At 40.6% G+C, this 14,365-nt stretch overlaps 1 long non-coding RNA gene across 1 annotated transcript in view; it reads right to left on the minus strand.

Moving 5' to 3' along the window:
• The window catches only part of LOC116666434, a 194,408-nt gene that overhangs the window by 71,631 nt on the left and 108,412 nt on the right, over positions 1 to 14,365 (minus strand). The gene's annotated exons all lie outside the window — the stretch shown is intronic.

A 14,365-nucleotide genomic window follows, 5' to 3' on the forward strand; every position in this document is an offset into this window, starting at 1 on the left:
GATTTCTAGTGATGCAAGGAATAGAGACCAGGAGAAGTGTTTCTTGTGGTGGGGGAAGAGTGAAGCATCACTCGTAGCTGCGTGGGAGTGGTGGTGGACATTGTCCAGGGATGGTTGTGTCATTGCTGTGAGCTCCAAGGTCAGGGCGAGGTGAGGCAGGACTTGTGTCTGTGCCGTGACCTTGGGTGTTGTTCTTGGCTGTGTAGCCCTGAGCCAGGTTCTTGAGACTTCACGGCCATGCTTTGAATTAGCTATTATCCATCTGTTTCTCCTTCAAAAGTAGCGTAGGTTTCATTTTTAGTTTAATAATTAAAAAAAGACTAGATGACAGAAATACTTTCTTTTTCATCCCACTACCCTAACCTCCCAAATTTGGTGTTTGCAATTTTTATAAGGTTGGCATGATGATAAATAAGAAATAGAGATGTTATTAAAATTGAAGTGGATTTCCTTTTGGGATGTGGAAAATAATGAAAAAGCTATTTCATCTGTTTTCTTTCCTATTTCAAAATCTAAAGTGGAAGATGAGGCCGCTTGCTGTTTTGACATTGTCAGGCATGTCTCAGACACCCTCAGTGTTCTCACGTTACTCCAGCAAGGTCTCCAGGCAACCGAAAGAAAGGGTTCCTGTGCCTCACTTCTGCTTCGTCTTCCAGGAGCAGTAAAAAGACCAACTTGCCCAGGGAACATTTATCTTCACCCTCAAAACAATCTTTTTTCTTCCCTAAAACATGTATTCACTAAAATGAACCAATTTCAGTAGGAAAACCAGTCACACACCTTCTTGGGGACATTATCCTCCAGAGATGGTAATACTTTGGGTAAAGTCCTAACCCAAATCACAGGGCCTTTATCTGAACCATGTTTCCCCCTTGTAATTATTTTCTTTGCTTTTATTTTTAAATTAAGTTAATGGTGGACAAAATTTGGAGAATTCAACGACTTTACAAAGTCAGCTACATCAAACAGAAGTGCTCTGTCCTCATCTAGTCATCACCCCCTCCCCAGAGGCAATCACTTTACCCTAAAAGCTGACAGTTTTGTTATTTACCTCCATACCTCCCAGCGACATGTTCATCTTGCTACTTTTTGAGTGCTCAGCTTAGGCATTATCTCAGAATTTTCCACAACGGAAGAGGAGAATTTAGCAATCTTTACTCCCCCTAAACTATTTCACACTCTTCCTGTATCCCATATATCCTTCTAGTTACCATGCAGTAATATTATAATTTTGAGAGATAAATATTCAGTGCTTATAATCTTATCTCCAAGTAATGATTTTTACAGGAGATTCATTTAGCAAACTGATTTATTTTTCCTTTCCTCTCACATTTGGTTTTTCCTAGAGTTAATATTTGAAATATTTTTCATTTGCTCAGGATTATATGTACAAATCAGTAATTAAATTCTAAACTATTTGCCAAATGTCTAACTCTCCCCTCAAGACTTCCATTTATATCCAATTGTCCATCATTTTCTCTCCAGGAGCCTCCTGACCTTTTTCAATCACCTTTGTCTTGTGCCCAGTGATCTTTCTGGAACCTGCCTTTTCAGCATCTTAGGGGCTCCCTTAACATCTCTCCTAGAGTAATGCTCCCCTTTACTGTGCCCCATGTCACCATCTTATTTTAATTATTCCCTCATTTTGTTGGGGTACATCCTCTAGTGGCTTCCTAAGAACAGTGAATGGAAGGAAATTTTTTTTTTGACAGTGCTGTTCTAAAAATGTTTTCATTTTACCCTCGTATTTTATTTAATCTATTATCATTTGGGAATAGAAATTAAAGTTAGAAATTGTTTTCCCTTGGAATTTTGAAGGCATTCCTTCATTGTCTTCCAACTTCCAGTTTGGTATCAGTCTGTAGCCATTCTGATTCCTGAGCGTGGATGACCTTTTTTCCCCTCTGGAAACTTAGGAAATTTTTTATGGTCCTTATTATTTGGAAATTTCACAATAATATGCCTTGTTGCAGGTCTTTTGAAAAAAAAATCCATTGTTCTGGTGAACTCTTTTAATCAAGAAACTTATGTTCTTTAGTCCTGAGAAATTTTTTTTGAATTATATTTTTGTTGATTGCATTCATCTTATTTCCTCTTATGTTTTAATTTATTTTATGTTTTACTTTCTAATTTTTCCTCTTTGCTTTCTTGGAGATCTTACTTTGGAAATTTTCTGTTTTGCTTTTCATTTTTGGTATCATATTTTAAATTTCCCAGATCTCCTTTTTCCCTTTGAATGTCCTCAGTTTCCACTTTTCTCTGCATGGTCACAATATTAATTTTCAAAAGCTATGAATGAGGGATATTTAAAAAATTTTGCTTCTCCCCAGTCTCTATGTCCCTGATGTTGCACCATTTTTTTTTTCCTTTTAATATCTACAATGTCAGAAGCTTTCACTAGATGTCTGTATTTCTGATAGTCCTTAGTTGTCCAATCATGTTTCAGAATGGGGGACATCAAAGCTGAATGGGGGATGTAAGCACATGTGAGACTTGTCAGCTGTGAGTTTTAAGGTAGGGTGCTCTGAGTGGGCTTTAATTTGTAGAACCCTCCATGTCAGTGTTAAGGTCTCACCCTTTGTGTCTGTCAAATTCCCCAGAGAAGAGATTTTGGTCTTTTTCCTGGAGTTGTATGTATTCTATCTGCCAATATCCTGGAGTTAAGGAGGACATAATGCTGAGGCTCAACATTCAGTCAGTAAACTTTTACTAAATGTCCCTATTTTCAGTATGCATATCTATCTCAGTTGTGCTTAATGCCCTGCAGTTCAAAACCACTTTGTTTTAGAGCAGTGGTTCTCAAACTTCACCTGGAGGGCTTATTAAATCACAGATTTAAAGTTTCTGCCTCAGGAAGTCAGAGGTGCAGTCCAATCATTGCATGTGGAATAATTCTTAGGTGACGCCAAAGCTGCTGATCCTGAGACTATACTGCGAGGACTCCAGCTTTAGAGAATGAAACTCCAGTCTTCCCCCAAGTGAGCAGGAGCAGTTGCCTGGCTGTGAAGACCAGTCTGGGATCTAACTGATCTTTAGACAGAATTTCAACCAGCTCACCTGTTTTTAGCCCCATCTTCACACTGGTTTTCAGAAGTTCTTAGCTGCTGTGAATTCTTGAACCTTTGGAGAGTTCTGTGATATGGATTGAGTTGCCTCTTGACTTTTTCCACTACTGGTTTACGATTCAGCTTTCTCAAGTTTACTAAGTTGGATTTTTCTTCTTTGATCTCTAGCTTCCAAAATTGTGTTGCTATTGCCTCTGTCTTGTTCTTTTTTTTGTCTTTTCTTTGCTAATATACAACTTTTAAAATCACTTTACTATCATTTTTGTGAGATTTAGGGCATGATGAAAGTTTAGTGAATGCATCCAGTCCTCTGTCTTTAACCAAAAGTCTTCGTATCTTTCTTTAATCCTTGAGAAGTCTATTGTTCTATCAAATGTTGCTTCTCTTTCATTTCCTCTCTTCTTTTACCAGAACCTCCAGTTAGAGACATGTTGAAGCCTCTCTATATCTCTAACAGTTCTTTCCACCAATCAAAAAAAATTTTTTTTCTCTTTGTGCTGAGGTCTGAAAGAATTCCTTGTTGTTTTCTTCTAGTTTGTTAATTCTCATTTCAATTGTGTTTGATTCAGAATTTATTTTATTTAGTATTTTATTTCAATAACTACATTACTCACTTCTATGAGTGAGTTGGTTCCTTTTTCACACATACATCTCATTCATTTCCAGACTTTTTTTTTTTGGTTTCATCATTTCTTGCTCTTTATTTAATAGAATTTATTTCTTAGTTGCTTTCTTTGAGAATTTTAAATACTCATGCTTTAATATCTTTGGCAGGCTAATTTAATAAAATAAATTATATGTGGCAAGAATACAGGCTCTAATTTTTAATTTTGTTTTTTGTCTTTATTAGTTCTTTTTTTAATGTATTTTATACTTTTGGTCAATACGATCATTTTAGGTAAGAGGTTTTATTTTAGGCTAATTTTCCTTCTCTTTCTTGGTGTTTCCCTCCACCTATGTGTTGGGTTCTTGTGGTCACTTTTACTGGGCCCCAAATCCCCAGTCAAGAATCAGGTCTCCTGTCATATGACAATACTTCAGGGCTTCTGTCACATGGGAATAGTGGGTTTATTGATGAGCAAGTCACTGAACTGTACTGGGAGGCTATTCCTGTGTCTGCCAACCTTCCTAACTTAGTGGTTGCAAACGTTTTCAGTTTCTTTTCCAAACTGCAGCATGTCTTCATCTTATATTGCATGCTTTTGGTCCCCTTTGCCCTGCTGGAACTGAACCGAACATCACAGCTCCATTTCGGGCCTGGAGCCCCACAGGCCCGTGTGACCTACCCACACGGCAGGGTTCACCTTCTGCTCTGTTTCTGGTACCCAGCTCTGTTTACTTGTTTTTTGGCCTGGCTGTACTGGGTTTGATTCTTGGTTTTTATTTTTTGTTTATCAAGGCTATTGGATAGCAATCTACTCTCCCCAGGCTTCCTGCTGCCACGTGGCTGCAGCTGCCCATCAGGAGTGGGCCGGCTCTCTTTGCCCCACCCTCCATCCCAAAGACCCATGACTCTGGAGCTGAAGCTGAACTCAGCTCAGTCCCTTTCTCCTCCCTCTCTTTTGTTTATTTACCTCCTGCAGAGAACATGCATTCTTCTTCCTTCTCAATGACTTTTAATGGGGCAGACACTCGCTCTTAGGGGAAGGCTTAAGTTAGTCTGGCACTCTCTGTTACCAGTGGGCAAGTCAGTCTAACTTCAAGAGTTCAGTCACCCACCTGAGAACACAACAGAGATATCATCAGTGGTAAAAGTGATGCTTTGCTCTCCATGTGTCTGACTGCTATGTCTGTGTTTCACTTTGTCTGAGATACAGAACGTGGATGGGGGAATTATGTATTTGTCCTTTAATGTGTTTAGAGGAGCAGGATCTCATTGAAGCCTGAATTTGCAAATCCAACCTTACTGGAGGTAGTTTAATTTCCCAATGAGCTCCTATCCTAAATCCAACCTGACATTCTCTTTTAGGTTATGGGTTTATTATTTTTACTTTTATATTTTTAAGAATGTTTATATTTTAGTATGTTTCTGTTTGGGGGGATATATATATTCAGTAATTCCCCCCCAAAATATATATAATTCTTTATGTGTATATAAACTACATATAATCTATGTTAAATATATACATAAAATCCTATTTCTATTTTCTTATTTTGCTCTTTTTACTCCCTCTGATTTTTCTATGCTTTCCTTGTTTTCGCCATCTCTGTCTTCTAATGAATTGACGATGTTTTTTAAAAAGATCTCCCTACCCCTATTACTGGTTTGAAAAATTTTCATTCTATATTTATTCTTTTAGCTATTATCCTTAAATTTTTAACATGCTGATGTCACCAGAGTGTAATCGTAAGAGCAGTAAAAAGAGGATCTTAGAGTGTTTTAGTACTTGTCACACTTCTACCTCTTCACATGTCATTATTGTCCTGTAGCTTACTTCAAGTTTGTTTTATGCCTCCACATTAGTCTTATTACCGTTTTTAATAATTGAATGTTTATTTAGAATTACTCACACGTTTTCCAAATTTATTGCTCACCATTCTTTTTGCAATGTTCTCAAAATATAACACTCAGTAACTTTTTAACAAAAATCTATTAGACATAATTCACTTAGTTTTAGTGTGTCCAGAAATGTCTTTGTCCTCAGTCTTATGATTGAGAAATGATATTTAGCTGGACATAAAACTTTAGGTTGACAATTACTTTCCCTCAGCACTTTGAAGATGTTATTCCACTGTATTCTGTTTTCTCCTGTTTCTATTGAGAAGCCTTCTGTCAGTTGATCTCTTCCTTCTCTCACTGCTTGTGAGATTTTTCTTTGAAGTTCCACAGTTTCATTATAATGTATCTCTGTGGCTATCTGTTTTTCTTTATCTATCTAGCTAGCTAATCTATATAATCTCCTTCTTGTGGCTTTTGTTAATTATAGATTATTCTTAGCTATTGACTATTCAAATAACTCATCTCCCTTAGTCTCTATATTGTCTCTTTTTGGAACTCCTAATATATGTGCGTTGGACAGTTTCATTCTGATCTTTACTTGTTCAACTTCCCTTTATATCTTTTTCCATTTCTTTCTCTCTTTGTGTTGCATTCTGTGTAATTTTCTCAGCTATACCTTCAAGTTCAATAATTCTCTCTTCTTTCTGCATAATGAGTTATTTAACTCATCCATTGGGGTTTTTTTTTTTGTTGTTGTTTCAATGGCTTCATTTTTAGTTTCTATTACTGTTAATTAGTTAGATAAGTGGGGGCACTGGGCAGATAAGGTGGAGGAGAGGGAGAATGGTCCGGAAGATGGTGGTATGCCCTCCTTCAGCATAAAGGGGCTTTATTTCCTCTAAATGAATGCCAGCAAGAAACCAGTTAGAACCCGACAGCCACAACTGGAGTAGTGACAGGGACCTAACCAGACATGAACCCGTACTCATTGTGATATAATAATTAGCATTGCAGTTTAGCACCTCACCATGGGTTTTTCTGTGTGCATCGTGGGTAAGGACATGCACAAAAGGGGACGGTCGTGACTGAGCACTCCAGGGCAAGAGCCATCAATCAATCAAGAAATCACCTCTAAGCAAGGATATAAGAGAAGGGGACAAAAAAGACCATTGCTCTCCTCCTTTGGGTCGGCCTGCCTCTCATTCTTGGAGGTGTACTCCCCTTTTACAACTTTTAAAATGTTTTGCTACACAACACATCCATCTCCGGTATGAATTCTATCTTTCAGGCAAGACAAGAACTGGGGCCCTTTCCTTTCTCCTTTTGGGATAACATTACTGTTACTGGTTCTTTAAAAAAAATCTATTTTCCTTAATGTTGTACTCTTTTCTTATACATTCTATTTCTTATTTTATACTTCTAACTATGTAGATAATTATTTTGTAATCACATTCCAATAGTTATATCATCTAATTTTTTGAGAATAGCTTTGTTGTTTATTTTGCCTGCTGACTTGACTCATGGGAGATTTCTCCCTCATTGCACTAGTTAGGATGTAGTTTTACTGTGAGTTACAAAAATAAGGAAAATAATGACCTAATACAATAGAAGTCTATTTCTCTCTCATATAAAAGTCCTGGTGTGATATGGGTTGATATGGTGCAACACCATAGTTGTCCTTGTGATCCAAGATGGAGCTACAGCCATCACATGGTCCAAATAGCAGGATGGGCAAAAAGAAGGAGCAAAGGGCACATGGCAGCTGTCTTTGGGGGAAGTGTACTGGATGCTGTCATATAACACTTCTACTTATAGTCTATTGGCCAGAACCTACTCATATGGCTACCTCCCTCTGCCAGGGATCTAAGCAAGGGAGGATGGAAATTTTGGGAATAAGCAATAAAGAGCCTCCCCCATATTCAAAATATTTCATAATACTGAATTATGTAACCACTTTTAGTGGGGTTTTATTTATATAAATTCTGTATTCCCTGGATTGAACTCCCATCCTTCCAGAGAGTTTTTGAGTCTTGCTTCTGCCAGGTGCCCTAAAATATCCCCTGTGTGGAATCTAATTTTTTTGATAGTCTCTTGTGTTGTGAGGGCAGGATCACCAAACAACATATGAGAGTATAAATTCAAACTCCAAACCTGTGTGAGTTCTGTCCTTACGGTTACATATTCTTAGAGAAGATTTTATTTTCTCTGCTAGAGCTCAATCAAGATAGATAAGCAACCTTGTACACAGAATAAATTAAGTAGATTTTTAAGTCAATTCTTTTACTCATGGTGCAACACCTTAAGGGTCCTGGCTTTATGCAAGGGCCTTCATTCAAATGTCAAGTTGTGTAGGCCTAAGGCTTCATCTTTCATTCCAACATAGGCATTAAATCCAAGCCTTTAGGTCAATGAGACTGACTCTCCCAGGCCTCTTCCCACCTCCCCACCTACCTACCAATGCAGTTCCAGGTGTACAGTTACTTCTTCATTTTAATCCTCTTTGGGATCTCTCTTATTTTTTCATAAATTCTTATAAGCTCATATATATACTGTGTTTATCATTTATTTCCAACATTTCTAGATATTTTATAGCAGGAGGATTTCAGATGACCACCCTTTCAAACTTTTAAATTCATAATAACAGAATCCTGTTTCTGTTGCTTGCCACCCAGACTACTGACAGATACAATTTGTGCTTTAGAATCTGCCCTCATTGGGCATGGGCCTGATTCTTGATGAGTCCTGAGGTTTAGTATCTTGCTGGAGGGCTCCAGCTAGAGAATGACAGATGGGTACTTCTAGGCTCCTGATGTGATTCCTCTACTAGAGTAACTCATAAAGGGGGACCTATTCCAAGGTGACTTAAGCAGTTACCCCATGAGCTCACTACTCCCATGGGCAAGCTTGGTGGGACTCCAGCTCCAGCGTGCTCCCTGTCTGAGATTAGCAGCTTGGGAACTCAGAGAACCCCACCAAGAAGCTTACTTGTAACTTAGGAAGGACTGAAATTCAACCAATTGATGCCAAATGCACTGAATAATCAGAGTTTGGCAGCAAGGCTTTGGAACATAGGGATGAAGATACAGTTGTTCCATCAGGATGGTGCAAACCCCTAAATGCTTACTGCTGGGACCACCATTTCCCTAGCTCGTGTTGAGCAGCCATGGGGAAGCAAGGAGGTACTGAAGTGGGAGGAGGGCCCAGGACACATGGACAGGGGAGCTAGGTTCACCTGCCCTTTGGTCATGAGTCTGTCACACATCTGCTAAGTCACTTCAGCTCACTTTGCCTCCTCTAAGATAACATCAGTTTCCTTACTAAGGAAATGGAGATCAAGTTGCCAGCCATACCTACTTTGTAGTGTTGCAAGGAACAGATAGCTCGCAGATGTCATGTATGGGTGGAAAAGTGGTAATGTTACCATCCTAACTTTACAAATGAAGAAACTGATGCTCCAAGAGATGAAATGAGTCCTCTGAGGTCACACAGTCAATGAGTGACAAAGCTGGAGCTCAGATCTGAGGCTTCTGACCCCAGAACTCTTCCCCTTCCCACAATGCCCCCACTACATAAACGAAAGATAACAGCAGGAAGAAGGAGATTAACAGCCTCCTCTCTGCCAGCCGCTTCAGGCACAGCACTCCATTGACTGTCCACACAACAGTCTAAGGTTGGAGGTTAGTTTTCTTACATGTTTTACAGTTGAGAAAACTGGGTATCCAAGACTTCCCATGATCTACGCAAAGCAAAAGAGTCATTTCAAGAGCTGGTTTTCAAACTTAGCCATGTCTGACTGCAAAGCCCGTGCTCCTTCTCTCTCTTGTTTCTTTTCACAATACTCTCCAGATATTGGCATGCTCTCCTAAAATCCATATGCATTTAGATAAGGTTCAAATCAATTAGTTCACATTTTGCTGCTGAGGCTCCTTTGTGCCAAAGGTGATCAAGGTGCTTCCACTTTCATGCATTCAAACCCAATGAGGCCTCTTTCCCGACTTCTTGCATGACAGCCCAGAATTGAGAACCACGATGCATATGGTGTTTGCAAAATGCTAGTTGTGTATGGGTGTTTAAACTTTAGTTTTGCAGCTTTTAATTTATTTATGCAAGCAAGCCTCCTTTCATGAATTTTAATCTGTGCTGCTTTAAAGAAGTGCTTTCCAAATGGGACAGCATTTGTGATCACCACTAAGCCATTCTAACTGCTTGCAGGCCTGGGGAGAGAGGCAGCGGAGAATATTAGCAAGCTCTGAGCAGTCCCTGTGTCATCCCGGGCATTGTGGCATAAAATGCGCTTCGTGTCTAGAAAAAAAGACCCTGTGACTTGAGTCTTTGGTTATTTTTAATGCTGAGTGGCAGAACCACAGGGAATATTATGAGTTCCAAGATTTCTGACAGGAGGGACTTCCAGCCGAAGTGCTTTCTTCAGGAGAGAGAGAGAGACACTGCTACAAGTCTTTATTCATTTATTTATCATGCTTCAGTTCCCTAAGAAAGAAAACACTTCTCCTGTGCAGGGGAAATTGCTTCAATGGATAGATTGCATTTAAATAATTTAAGTATAAAATTACTCGAACAGGCCGACTGATATTTCGAAAATGAAACAGTCACAATCACTTAAGAGCACTGGCAAAGTTCGTAATTTGGTGAGAAGATGAGGTGCGAGAAGAGGCTCGTGTCTGACTCAGGGAGAGTGGGTCTCTGTCCTGCCCACTGGCTGCCCCAGGTAAAGGTGGTTTCTGGTTAGGTCATGCAAGGAGAGGGTGGGTCTTGCAGTTGCCACACCCTTGAAAGAGACATAACTGTCCTCAACTTTGGCTCTAAAACCTGGTTTTAGTTTTTATCTGAGCAGCTGGGAGAAGTAGAAAAGGCGCTGGACTGGAGTCCAGTCCAGAAAACTCATATATTATCTGCATGAGCCCACTGCCCAACCTCTGTGGTCCTTGAGGTCTTTGTCTGTGCAATAGGATGGTAATGCCAATCCCACAAGGCTGTCAGGGGTTCAGTTAGTTTCCTGAGAGGACCCAGCGTGATGCCTGGCACATAATGATCCTTGGCGTCATATCACAGCACATACTTCCATGTATCTGGGAGGCTGTTCCTACAGAGATGCCACCTGGGCCTAGAGAGAGTCTTTCCATTCTCAGGAAGACATCATCTGTGCCAATAGTAGGCTTCCTGTGGTCTGCCCATTTATGCCCATACAGAACACTGTTAGACTGAGGAGGTTCTCCCCTCCCTGTGCAGATGGCATTTCTTCAGTTGGTTTTATGTCCACTAGGACCCTGAAGAGCCTGGCAAAGAAATGGCTCTGTAGTCAAATGCATTTGCAAAATGCTACACTTCGCATAGCCCTTTTAGAGATTTACCACGCACCTTGACGTGCCAAAGGTTCTGAGAATTCCTGCAGACAAGAAACTTTTTACCTTAAATTCAGCTTCACTCTGCATTTATTAATCTTATTTGGCAATGAGAGCCTCCCTTTCCCACCCCTACACCAAATGCCCTATTAATATCCTTTGGAATGTTTGCTTAGTTACTGAAATATATTTTGGGAAACTCTCCTAAGGCAGTTCTTCCTCCTTCCATCCGATTCTATTACCTTCTGTCTTATTTCCCTCTGGACACAAAAGGACCAGCTTCAGGGGGTTTCAAGGTCTTCTTCTGTTTACTATTAACTAATTAATTAAGCAAAAGCACTAAGTGCTGGGCTTCAGATCCATAAAGCATCATCCATACGATGCAGAGTCACGACAGGAAATAGACACATCATAGGGAAGATTTAATCCCTGTGTCTACTGTTACTAGTGTGTGTGAAGTAAGCGCTGGGTTGGGGGATGGAGATGGGGATGAAGAGAGGCACCTCATGACTGGCCTGGGCGTGGCAGCTGAGGCCACCTGGAGGAGAAGTCCAAGGGCTGCTCTGTTGTCATCATCGCTTGAGGGGATTTTGCTGGAGGCGTTCTAAATTCTAAGGAAGCAGCTTGTACGGGTGTGGGTGGCAGCTTCTCAGTAGCACCAATGTTTACTTTGAAGAGAAAATGTCTGCTTTGTAGGCAAATGTTTTCAGCATGGAAATGATCATTGCAATTGCTGTGGTTGTCACAAATGTTTCATCAGAGCCGATAAAGCAGCTGAGTGTTGGCAAAATCGATGAAAACATCTTGAGAAGTGTTCGCTGCCTACTTAGCCGTCTGTGGCTCATCTGGTGTGAGGGAGGAGGGGAAGGAGGCGGTGAGCTGAGGCCACACAGGAGATGCAGAGAGGCGGCATGGTATTGTAGATGGGCACACAGGCTTTGCAGTCAGATTGCTTTGTTTTCTCTTCTAAGCCCTGTGACCTTGGACAAATTACCTAACTTCTCTGTGCCTCCCTTTCCTCATTTGGAAACTGTGGATAATAATAGTGCTGACTTCATTGTGTTGTTTGTTGTAAGTATTTAAATAAGTCAATAAGTACTCACCACTTAATAAATATTAGTCGATATATTAAGTTAATATAATAATTTGAGTTTCAAAATCCTTATCCCTATTTGCCTCACCTGCTAGAGACCACTATTTATTCGACAAGTATTTATTTAGCATCTTTAATGTACCAGACGTTGTCCTAGGGGCTGGGGACTTGATGGTGACCGGGCCAGACCAGGCCACCATTTTCTCGGAATTCTCTTTCTGCTAATCAGACAAATAAATAAGATGCCTTCAGAGAAGGAAAAATGCTATAAAGAACATACATTAGAATAATGGACAGGAGAATGCAGTAGAGTCACAGATTCCCCACTATACTCAGATCGGAACAAAGGAAACATATTTTATCTAAGTTTCTAAACTTTTTTTGGGCCAGTCTTCATGTGTTTCCTGATGGTTAGCATGGGAAATAATTAACTTTCTTAGTCTAGTGTGTAATTTTGATCTTATGCAAGAATCTAAAAAGTCTATAGAATCTCGCTTCTCTTCCTTTGACTGCAAATCAAGATGACAAGAGGGAGGAGAAGGTCCTATCTGGGATGCTGTGTCATTCTGGAGGGGGTCCTTAGATCCTTGAGGCATTCCTGTACTGTGCTCAGGCTTCTCTGGTCTTTGAAGCCATGCATTCTTCTGTTTGCTGACATTCACCCCATTTGTGCCGTGTGTTTTCTAAGCTTCGCTTCTCTCCCTCAGCTCCATCTGGACGCCCTGGCTAACTGATGCTCATCTCAGCTCTTCTTGGCTCTTTAGACCTATCTGAGGCTCTGGCTCCGCCAAGACACCACCAGCCCTGGCCCCCACGCTGTGTCCTCTGCTGGGAGTCATTGCTACCATTGTTACGGCGGACTCTGTGTCAACTGCCTTTTGGGTCACCTTTCAGGAACTTCAGAGTCTTTTACACACCCCATGGGAACCAAGAGGAGCCTACAGCAGAGTTATAAGCCAGCACCTCCTTCTACCGACACTTTTGCAGGGTCAGAGTGGCAGGGGAGGGGCCAACTGCTGGGAGGTGCTCTTTCCCCAGGGCCCTCTGACTGAAGCAGGGCAGAAAACTCCTCGTCCATGCTCCCCTCACCACAGTCTGTTTCTAAGCCACTCCCTTTAAGAGTTAGCCTTGAGATGAGGAGGAGGACAAATGAAAACCCTGGCGTCTCTTCCTCCTCCTCTGTCTCTATTCTTTCTCTCAAAATCCCTCACACAGAAAAGAAAGAATTCTCTTCCTTTTATGTCATAACCTTCTTCTACCCTAAGGTTAAAAGTCTCACACCTGGACTCCCAGTGTCTTCTCTGACTTATAAAGAGCTTATAAGTCATCACTTCCATCTTTACAACTAGAAAAGCTGAGAAAATGAATAATCAATGACTTTTCTTAGACCTTTCAGAGAACTAAGATAACAGGGTAAACCAACACCCCAAGATTTGGTGAGACTGGTGAATCTAGAGAGATAAAGGTAAGATTTAGGGACCTGGAGCCAAAGCTGCTGAAGTCTTGGAGCCAAAACTGCTGGATTCCTGGAGCCATAAACTTGTAGGAACACTAAAATGACAATGTTGATGAATTGTTCGAGGCTGATTGTGGGCCAGCATGAGAGTGGAAAACTCCTGGGGGTGGTTGCAGTCTTAGGGGAGCCACACACTCATGGGTTTTCCCTCTAGGAACCCTGCTAGATTCTCATGGTGAAGCTCCAAGAAGGATCCCCTGGTGGCTCTGGCAGGGAAAGGGGAAGAGTAATCACTGTGAAGTATATTCACAGAACTTTCCATAACAAAGGCCTACTCTCCAGAATGTTATCCCATCTAGGAGGAAGGCAAGTAGCCAACTCCAACCCACTCTAGTTTTCCTGTCCCACCTAAGGGAGAAAAAAGCCACAGAAACATTGGAAAGGTCACAGCCCAGAGACATAGGTCTATTAAGAGACCAAGATTTAATCATAAAATTATACAATGTTCCCCCTCTATCCACCTGAGCCCCTCATACACAGGGCTTCAGCATAATACTGATAGATTTTAGCTGAATGAACTGTTAGATTCTCTCTGAGAAAGAGTACTTAGGGAAGCCCAAAGACAATGGCGGAGATAAAAACAAAGGTACAGGGGAAATTTTAAACCGCTAATACCCTACAGCAAACATTAAACATAGCTGAACCCTAGCCAAATTGACATAAATTCTCACATTTAAGACCTATTTACTTCAGTTCCTGGTACAATATGTCTGGCTTTCAGTAACAACAAAAATTATAAGGCATATCTAAAAATCAAGAAAAACATGGTTCAAAGAGACAAAGGAAGCATGAGAACCAGACTCAGATGATACAAATGCTGGAATTATCAGTCAGGGCATTTAAAATATCTATGATGAATATGTTAAAAGCCTAATGGAAAAATCGGGCAAT

The sequence above is a fragment of the Camelus ferus genome, chromosome 10, assembly GCF_009834535.1.
Source record: "Camelus ferus isolate YT-003-E chromosome 10, BCGSAC_Cfer_1.0, whole genome shotgun sequence".
NCBI lineage: Eukaryota > Metazoa > Chordata > Mammalia > Artiodactyla > Camelidae > Camelus > Camelus ferus.